Consider the following 10,565-nt stretch of genomic DNA (forward strand, 5'->3'; position numbering starts at 1 on the left):
CCCATCTCCTCTGCTATGGACATTCAGAATCAAGAACCAGACACACAGGCATGTCATAAAACTCAACACAATCCCATACATTTCCTCTTTTCCTTTTCTAGTTCAGTGGAGCTCCCATTTCTAGGTTGTGGAAATTTGGACGGCCAACCAGTTGGGCACATGCTAGTCCTTCAGGAGCAAAACCTGCTGGGAACTATAACCCTTTAGCATCAGTATTATACAATTTTGAATTGCTGATGCTAGACCAGAGAATCGAGCAGCAATGGGAGTGAAACAGGACGTTAGGTCAGAACACTGTCTTGGGGGGAAAGGGAGTGGAAATGGGATTGATGCTGTGACACTAAGCTTAAAAGAAAGGGCACAGCATTCAGCGAGGGCCAGTTCTGATCACCCAAAAGTCAGAGATTTAGGCTACCTAATCATGAATTACCCAGTGAGAAAGGAGGCTGAGAGATCCAGTCACCAAGTAAACCACTATCAGAGCCACAGAGTCAGAAAGTGAATAGAAGAAAACGGTAGGGGAGTGGGAGTGGGAAAAGAAATTACCAAAGATCTCACTAAGGAAAAAATTCAGAGACCTTGAACTTGAACAAATAGATAATTATGAGAAGTATCATCACATAAAACAGAGAGTAGCAGAAAGCTAAAGCATTGGCAAGTTGGCAAGATATCCCAGTGGTATTCATGGATGAAAATGGAAAGAGACCACTGTGGATCCTGACCCCACTATCAGTCATTCCCACTTCCACCCTAACCATTATGCCCCCTGACCAGCTTCCTGGTTGAAATAGCCAGCAACCTGGAACAAGATATCTTTTTGATTGACTGAATCTCTCCTTACTCATCTCCTGAGTGTATCTTTTAAACACACACTAGTAAGAAAGGTTTAAAACATTTAATCACCTCCTAACTTTTTTTTCCCCTAACAACTAGAAACAGGGTAAGCCACAAAGCCAAAAATTAGATTTTCTGCTGATTAAGAACATATTAATAATTATAGACCTATATGCTCATGCTCCCATCTATCTATGACCTGAAGGTTATTTCAATTAGGGTATTAGCAGTGAGCAAGATATTTAACAATGGACCAAATGGACCATCTAATGGATCAAAACTTTTATCATTCTGTCCATTTATATGGTTGTAGTCTTTGTGCATATTGTTTTTCTTGATTCTGCTCACTTTCTTTTGCATCAGTTCATATTAGTCTTTTCATGCTTCTCTGCATTATTCACAATTATTTCTTGTAGGACAGGAACATTTTATTACATACTTGTATGTAATCATAGTATTTTTAAGCTATTCCCTAATAGAAGTACATTGTTTCTAGTTTTTTATTACTGAAAAATGTACTGTCTTTTTCTTGCACAGCATGATGAACATGGAAATATGTTTAAAGGAAATGTACATGTTAAACATATGTTGGATTGCTTGCTGCGTGCACAGGGAGGGAAAGGGAAGAAGAAAAATTTAGAACACAGGGTTTTGCAAAGATGAATGTTGAAAACTGCCTTTGCATGTAATTGGAAAAATTAAAAGCTATTTTAAAAATAAATTTACATACACTTATGCAAAGTGCATTAAGTCCAAGCTTTGGACTTGCCATCTTCCCACCATCCTCCAAAACATCAATGGCTGCAGCAGTGTTTTCAGTGAAAGCAAAGATTAAACTGGATATAACATGTGAAGGTTTCCCAAAGGACTCAGCAAAGAAATTACACCATGTGAAAACTGAACTTCCTGAGCATTAGACCAGGAAGAGAAAGGATTGCCAATAACCAGGAGTTATATCATCCCTTTGTCACATATACTGTTCAAACTTAAGCCCACTTTTTTCTGCACTCTATAAATATTTATCGGAAAGTATATCATAGATGGAGTGGGGGATATTTTGCAGCAAAAATGCAACAGTAGTAAATACTCCTCTCTAAAAGCTAAGCTTCCTGACTAACTGACATATATAGCAGAATATATATATATATATATATATATATATATATATATATATATATATACAGAATATAAGCAGAACCAGGAAACTCACTGATGCAATGACTATAACAAAATAAGTAGAAAGAACAAAAACAAAAATAATGCTGTCAAAAATATTTTGGTTTATATAAAGTATTGCTTTTTTGTCATTGACTCCTTGGGATACATGCCTAACAGTAAAATTCCCTGGGTGTGAATATTTTAATCATTTTCTCTAAGATAAGGGGTTTGGGCTTTATAGTCTGGTGAAGTTTTTGGATTCCTTCTCAAAATAATGTTATTAAACATATAAAACAAAATACATAAAAATATGTGGGAAATCAATTATTTCTAATATTTATTAATATATTTTTTAAAAAAACAAGTTCATAAAAAATGCTCTAAATCACTATGATTAGAAAAATGCAAACTAAAGGCAACACTGAGGTAGATTGGCTAAGATGACAGGAAAATATAATTATAAATTTTGGAGAGGATGTGGGAAAACTGGTGTTGAGGTCTAGATTTGGGGTACCTAAATGAAATTAGGGTTTAGTTAAGGTCTAGTGGCAGGTTTGGGGTACAGGGAGTCAAACAGAGCTCCCCTGCAACCTCCTTGGATTTGGCACAAGGATACGGCGGTAAATGAGGTCTAGTAGCGGCAAGAGTCCCCAATAAAAGCATTTATTAGCTGGAGAACTAGATTGATAAAAGAGGTTTATTATCGAGTCTAGAAGTAGGAGATAGGTGAAGGTGTAATGCCAAAAGAAACTGAGCAAGACAGAGATTAGAGACCAATTCAATAGTTTATTAAAAGGAGAGAAATACTGGGACCAATGGATCCCAGGACTAGACAAGACTATCATCTCAAAGAGTCTAGCCCCGAGTATCGGGACAGCAAGCCTTTTATGGAATAGCAAGAACAGTGACATAATGCAGAGACCTAGGTGGGGATAGCCTCATAGATGGAGGTTACTGATATTCTAATGACATTAAGGAATGTCTATAACACCTTTATCTCAACCATTAAAAGGGGACGGTCATAACCTTAAGGCAGAATTATGAAATAGGACAAATGGAGGAACTGGTCATCCCATTAAAAGTGACCTTTGGCATTACAAAGGTAGAGACAAGGAGGGCACTGGACAGAGGGTCCAGTGGACAGAGGGCCCTCACATGGCTGGCATGTTTGGAATCTCTGCAAAGAGGGGTTCCCAGCGTGGCCCTTTTAAGTCAGAGACTTAGCTCGAGGGGCTTTTGGGTGTAGCCCCAAAGTTGGCTCAGATCCGGGTGGGGCTTGGACAGGTCTGGATCTTCTATTGGAATTCAAAGGGACCAGGATTTGTGAGTCAAAGGGTAATTTACATTAACTAGGGGGGGTTGGGAATCAAAGATTGGAATCTTTCCCGCATCACTGGGACAATAATACATTGTTAGTGGAGTTGTGAACTGATACAACCATACTGGAGAACAATTTGGAACTATGTCCAAAGGGCTATCAAACTGTGCATACTCTTTAATACAGCAGTATTACTATTGAGTCTGTATCCCAAAGAGATCATAAAGAACCCACGTGTGCAAAAATGTTTCTAACAGCCTGTCTGTCAGTTGGGAAATAGCTGAATATGCCATTTATTGTTCTATAAGAAATGATGAGTCGGCTGATTTCAGAAAGGCCTGGAGAGACCTGCATGAATTGATGCTGATTGAAATGAGTAAAACCAAGAGAACATTGTACACAGTAACAAGATAATGTGATGATCAACTGTAATGGACTTGTTTCTTTTCAATAATGGAGTAATTCAATTATGTTTAGAAGAATTGCATATGCTTAATATATATTGGATTACATGCTGACTAGAGGAAGGGGAAAGGGGAGGGAGAAACATTTGGAACACAAGATTTTGCAAGGGTGAAAGTGAAAAACTATCTTTGCAGGGATTTTTTTTTTTTTTTTGCAATTTTATAAATTTTTCTACAATTATGCTGCACAAAAAAATCAGATGAAAAAGGGAAAAAATGAGAAAGAAAACAAAATGCAAGCAAACAACTAAAATAAGGACTCCCTTCCTCCCATCCCACTCATTCTCATTGAGAAGGCAATTAATTTGATATTGATTATACAAGTGTAGTCATGCAAAACATTTCCATAATAGTTATGTTGTGAATGAAAACATAGACCCAAACCCAAAACAACCAAAAAAGTCCCTCAAGAAAAATGAAGTTAAAAAAAAAAAAAGTATGAATCTGTATTCAAATACCATCAGTTCTTTCTTTGGGTATGATTAGCATTTTCAAGAAAGTATATTCTAATAAAATTATTTGAGGAATGGGGGAATCTCTCAGCTTTGGACTTGCCATCTTCCCACCATCCTCCAAAACATCAATGGCTGCAGCAGTGTTTTCAGTGAAAGCAAAGATTAAACTGGATATAACATGTGAAGGTTTCCCAAAGGACTCAGCAAAGAAATTACACCATGTGAAAACTGAACTTCCTGAGCATTCCACCCAGAAGAGAAAAGATTTCCAATAACCAGGAGTTATATCATCCCTTTGTCACATATACTGTTCAAACTTAAGCCCACTTTTTTCTGCACTCTATAAATATTTATAGGAGAGTATGTCATAGATGGAGTGGGGGATGTTTTGCAGCAAAAAATCAACAGTAGTAAATACTCCTCTTTAAAAACTAAGCTTCCCTGGCTAATTGACATATATACATATATGGATAAATGTTGGCTATATATATATATATATATATGTCCTGAAACTCCTCCCCATTAGTTTTAAAAGGTACAAATAGCTGAACTTTGAGTCCTCAAGTAGCCACTGCAAGTGTGAGTCAGAATTGAAATCTCAAAGCTCGCCCTACAAAGAAGGGGCCCAACTACATTAACAGAGGGATTTTCTCCAACTAGGAATTCCCTATTTCAGAGAAGTCATAGGTCCAGTTACCGCGTTACTCAGGCACTTTTTGATGCCCAAATAAAACACATGTGGCCTCAGGATAAATCAAGAAAAAGATCTTATTGGCAAACTTTTAAAAGCCCTGAAGCTTTTAAAAATTCCTTTTGGTTGTAGGAAAGGAGAAGGAAATGCAAGAATAAATAAAAGTTAAAGGGATTCCCTCTTATCTCATCAGTGATGTTGCATTATCAGGAGGTGGGTGGGGGAGTTGGAGCCACAAAGAGCCGAGTTCAAGTTTTATCTTTGATTCCCTGGGTTGTGACCTGAAAGTGCGGCCCTCCTTCCCCAGAAGCAGCCTTTGTGCGATCCACTCCCCGTCCTGGAGCTAGATGCACTTTGATTTTGGATCCCTTTGCATATCAGAGATAAAGTGCTGGCCTGGGAGGCTAAGAGGCTTGCCCGAGGTCACCCAGGGAGGAGACATGCTCCCAGTCTTTTTCCCCCTCGCACCCAAGGGGCTAAACGGGAAAAGAAGTAGCCTCTCTCGTTCCTTTAAATGCCCCCAAATAGTGTATGTCTTTTAAAGGGGCAGTGAATCCCCTCCCATGCTTCCCTTTGAAGCAGGCTGACAGTCGGCTAGCCACTGAACCCCTAAAGACCTCCCCAGTCTCCCGCGGGTGTCTTAATGGCATCCTTGGAGCAGCGGATGGCATGGATTGCATTGGAGGCCATGGTGGGGGAAAGACAGGGAAGAGGGGAGAAAAAAGAACAGAGGGAGGAGGGAAAGGAGGGGATGGAGAAGAGGATCAGATAGAGGAGCAGAGGAAAAATGGGGGGAGGAAAAGAAGGGATGGAGGACCAGATGGAGGAAGAGGAGGAGGAGGAAGAATGGGGGAGAAAAAGAGAAGATGGAGGAACAAGAGGAGGAGGAGGAAGAATAGGGGGAGGAAAAGAGGGCATAAAGGAAGAAGAGGCGGAGAAGGAAGAATGGGGGGAGGAAAAAAGGGATAGAGAAGAGGATCAGATGGAGGAAGAGGAAGAATGGTGGGAGGAGGAAAGAAGATGGAGAAAGAAGAGGAGGAGGAAAAAATGAAGAGGGGGATGGAGAAGGGGACCATTTGGAGGAGGAAGAGGTCAAATGTGGGGGAGGAAAAGAGAAAAGGGAAAGAGGAGGGGAGAATAAGGAGTGGGGGCGGGGGGAGAGACAGGGAACTGGGGAGGAGGAGAATTGGAGCCGAGAAAAAAAGAGGAAGGAGGAAGCTCAAGGTTTTTGCATCCGAAGTCAGATTTTTCTTTTAATTATTAAAAGCATTTTTAATTAACATTTATTTTTTCTCTCTCCTCCAGTCTTCTTCACCCCATCAGAGAGAGAGAGAGAGAGACGTAAATCCCTAGTAACAAGCATGCTTAGTTTAAAAAATAAAAAATAAAGTAAATTTCCCCTTTGGCAGTGTCCAAAAATGTGAATCTCATTCTGCATCATTATGGTTTGACAGTCGTGACCCCTTCCGCTCTCCCACCAATCCGTCTCGGCTTTTCGCTCTCTCCCTTACTTCTGAGAAGCCGGGGAGGGATGTATCAGTTTCGTTTTGATTGGCCTCCTCTAAGCAAAGCAAAGCGAGAGCCTCGCTGGGGAAAGCATCGCGACATCACTATCAGGGCCTTTCCCAGAGTCCGCGGCAGGCAGGTTTCCGTAGTGTAGTGGTTATCACGTTCGCCTAACACGCGAAAGGTCCCCGGTTCGAAACCGGGCGGAAACAGTTTTCTTCATTCCTGGTTTTTCCTGATTTACACAATTCTTCCCCCAATGTTCCCGCATTTCAGAAGCAGTTGTTGCTTTCACTCTTGCACGTCTTTTACAACTTTTTGAACTTTTCTCAGTGTGAAGACATTTTTGCCTTTGGATTCAGATATTAGCTGTAGATGCTGAAGGCAGTTTTAAAAATTGACTCTCAAAGTTAGCTGTGGGTTTAAAAAATACATCTTTACTTCCTTCACTTAAGGCGCTCTTCTTTGCATCGGGAAATATTGTTTGCAGCTACACTTCCCAGCCCAGCATCTCTGATGTTCAGAGATGCTCTTGATGTCTCTGGTCCCTCTTTTGTTCCCTTGTGGGGCTCGGGATGGAAGATGAAGCAGGGTACCAGTCCTGGGGATGAAGGGAGTCAGGAGAGAGCAGAAGAAAGGGATGAGGGGAGTCTCAAAAGCTGCCCGCTGACACCAGGCAACAATCTATACACTAACAGCAACACTGTACAGACACCGGCATTGCCAGCCACTTGGAGAACCTTCAGCTCTGACAAATACAGTGACCAGCTGGAGCTCTGGTGATGAAGGATGCTACCTTCCTTCCTGATATGAAGGGTGAGGGACTCTCCCTCATAAATGTTTGGCCGACACCAATATGTGATTCATTTTGTTTGTGCATATTTGCCTCGAGGTTTTTGTTATTGTTTTCAGCTGGTGAGGGGGTGTGGAGAAAGAGAAAATAAATCCGTTGTAATTTTTTTTAAGTTTTTTTTTTTTTTTTAATGTCCCCTGAGGGAGAGAGAAAATAAAAGAAACCTACAGGCTCTTTTTGTTTAGTACACAAATGTTATTTTCGATTAGGGAAAGGAAAGAAAGAAGGGAGGAAAATGACTCAAGAAAGTAAAATCTTTCTTTGCTTAGCACCATACTTGTTGATTGATTGATGTACTCTGGTGGAAGGCAAGCTGAGGAAAATCTCTCTCTCAGCCCTAGTTTCTTCATCTGTAAAATGGTATAAATGCACCTGTCTCCCAGGGTTTTGTCAAACGAGATAATGTTGGATATTACAATTATCAGAACAAAAATTTAAAAAAAAATCAGGTGGTTAAGCAGGAAACATTGATTAAGCAGTTGTTAAACAGCAAGGGATTATGCAAAGCTCTGGGAATTTAAAAAAATAATAAAAAACAAAACAGCAAAAGACAAGTTTCTGCCCCGCAGGAGTTCACAATCAAACGTGGGAGAAAGTAGAAAATAAGCAAACAAATATATGTATGTACAAATATGTATAAACTATCTATCTATCTAAATTGAAAATAATTAACAGAGGGAAGGCATTAGAATCGAGAGGTTGGGAAAAGTTTTCTGTAGAAGATGGGATTTTAGTCAGGATTTAAAGGAAATCAGGAAGACAGTAAGCATTAACGAGCAGGGAGAAGATTCCAGGTATGAGGGACAGACCGATGTTTGGAGCCAAGACATGGAGTATCATTGTTCATGGAACAGTTAGAAAGCAAAGGTCATCAAAGAACAAGCATTAAGGAGCAGGGTGGAAGGAAACTGGGCAGATAGGAAGGGTACAAGTTAGGAAGGGTTTTGAACGCCAAAACAGCATTTTGTATTTCTTTTTAGAGGCTATAGGGAGCCATTGGAGTTTATTAAGCTTTAGGAAAATCACTTTGGTAGCTGAATGGAGGCTGGATTAGAGGAGGGGCAGATCTGGCAGGGAACCCTACCAGCAGGCTATTTTAAGCAAGTGTGAGATAAGAGTCTGCACCAGGATAGAAGCAGCGTCAGAGAAGAGAGGAGGATTCTTTGAGAGAGGTTAACAAACAAAATCGACAAGCCTTAGCAACAGATTGGATGGGGGTGGGAGTGTGGAAAATAGTGAAGAGCAAAGAATGTTATCTAGATTATAAGTTTGAGTAACTGGGAGGATGGAGTTACCTACTATCTATAATAACAGGGAAGGTAGGAGAGATTTAGCTCAGTTGGGGAGATGTTGAAATTTTCTTTTTTTTCTTTTAAATAGTATTTTATTTTTTCCAATTATATGTACACTTTCAAAAATTCATTTTTCTTTTAAATAGCATTTTATTTTTTCCAACTACATGTAAAGACAGTTTTTAACATTCATTTTTTCCCTAAAATTATGAGTTCCAAATTTTCTCCCTCTCTCCTTTCTCTCCCTTTTCCTTATGCCAAGTAAGCAATTTGACATAGATAATTTACATGCCATCATATAAAACATTTCCATATTAGTCATGTTGTAAAAGAAGAAACAGAACAAAAGGGGGGAAATCACATGCAAAAAGTGAAAATGGTATGCCTTGATTTGCATTCAGACTAGATCAGCTCTTTTTCTGGATATGGATAGCACTTTCCATCATAAGTCTTTTGGAATTGTCTCTGATCTTTGTATTGCTGAGAAGAGCTAAGTCAATCATAGCTGATTATGATCTAACTGTTAAGCCCTCCGGATTGTACTCACTTGAATTTAATGTACATCTTTTCAGTTTTTTCTGAAATGTCTGTTCAACATTTCTTAAGAGTTCAATATTGTTCCATCACATTCATCCTTGTTCAGCCACTCCCCAATTGATGAATAGACCTTCAATTTCCAATTCTTTGCCACCATAAAAAGAGCTACTATAAATATTTGTGTACATGTCGGTCCCCACCCACCCACCCCCTTTTTTTTTTTACAGTCTCTTTGGGATACAGACCTAGTAGTGCTATTTCTGTATCAAAGGGAAAAGACAGATTACTCTTTGCAGATCCGTTCACAACTTCACCAGAAGTGCATTCATGGGATATATCGAATTTGAGATACATGAGAGACAGCTAGAGATGTGAGATTAAAGTCAGCAGGGAGGTTAAGACCAGATAGAAAGATTTGAGAATCATCACTATAGAAATTAATCCATGGGAACTGAAATAAGATAGGGGAAGAAGAGACGGGACTTAAGGCAGAACTCTGAGTGACATCTGCAGTTAAAGGGTATGATCTGGAAGAGGATCCAGCAAAGAAGAAAGGAGTTGTCAGGTAGGAGGAGAACTAGGAGAGAGTGATATCCAAAAAAATTGGAAAAAGAGTTTTCAGGAGGAGAGAGTGACCAACAGCGTGGAAGGCCATAGAGAGGCTGAGAATGAGGATTTGGTCTCTGGTAACTTTGGAGAGATCACTTCCACTGGAATGACGAGGCTGGAAGTCCAATTGCTGGAGGTTAAAAAGAGTGGGGAGAAAGTAGAGGCACCTTATAGGAGATGGCCCTTTTCCAAGAGTCTGGCCACAAAGGGCAGCAGAGATAGAGGGTGATAATTAGTGTGGGTGGAAGGAGCAAGTGAGAATTTTTTGAAGCTGGAAGAGGCAGTAGGGAGAGACTGAAGGTGAGAGAGTGGCAGAGGTGACAGAGGGAGCAATCTGTGAGAGGAGGTGAGATCACTGAAGCAGGCAGCGGGGTCACTGGCCTTGGTAAGCGCTAAGGCAGATTCAGAGGTAAGGAAGGAGAACAGCTGATTGATAGACGAGGGAAAAAAGTCACCGTGAACGCCCTCTCTTTTTGTTTGTTTGTTTTTGGTAAAATATAAGGCAAGAATGTCAGCTGAGCCAGGGGAGATACCAAGAGAAATGATTAGTGGGAGGAGTGCCGCGGGGGTGGTGACTCAGGGGCTAGAAAGGCAGCTAGAGTTCAAACGGGACCATGAATATTTCTTAGCTTTGTGCTTCTTGGGCAGGTTACTTTACTCTTTGCCTCAGTTTCCTCCTCTCTAGGTTGGAAGTAATACCTCATGGTTGTTGCAAAGCTCCAATGGGGAATTTGTAAGCAAATATCACAATAAAAAAAAAAGTACCTTAAGAATTATCTATCTATCCATCCGTCTATTCATATTTATATATAGGACACTCCTTTTTTTTTTTGTTTTTGTTTTTGGGG

At 40.1% G+C, this 10,565-nt stretch overlaps 1 non-coding gene across 1 annotated transcript; it reads left to right on the top strand.

Annotated features, from left to right (window-relative positions):
• Positions 1–6,565: 6,565 nt before the first annotated feature.
• Positions 6,566–6,638, top strand: TRNAV-AAC. Its single transcript has one exon. It is a non-coding gene; the product is annotated as a tRNA-Val (tRNA).
• The last annotated feature ends 3,927 nt before the right edge of the window (positions 6,639–10,565 follow it).

This window comes from Sarcophilus harrisii, chromosome 3 (assembly GCF_902635505.1).
Source record: "Sarcophilus harrisii chromosome 3, mSarHar1.11, whole genome shotgun sequence".
In the NCBI taxonomy this organism is placed as follows: domain Eukaryota; kingdom Metazoa; phylum Chordata; class Mammalia; order Dasyuromorphia; family Dasyuridae; genus Sarcophilus; species Sarcophilus harrisii.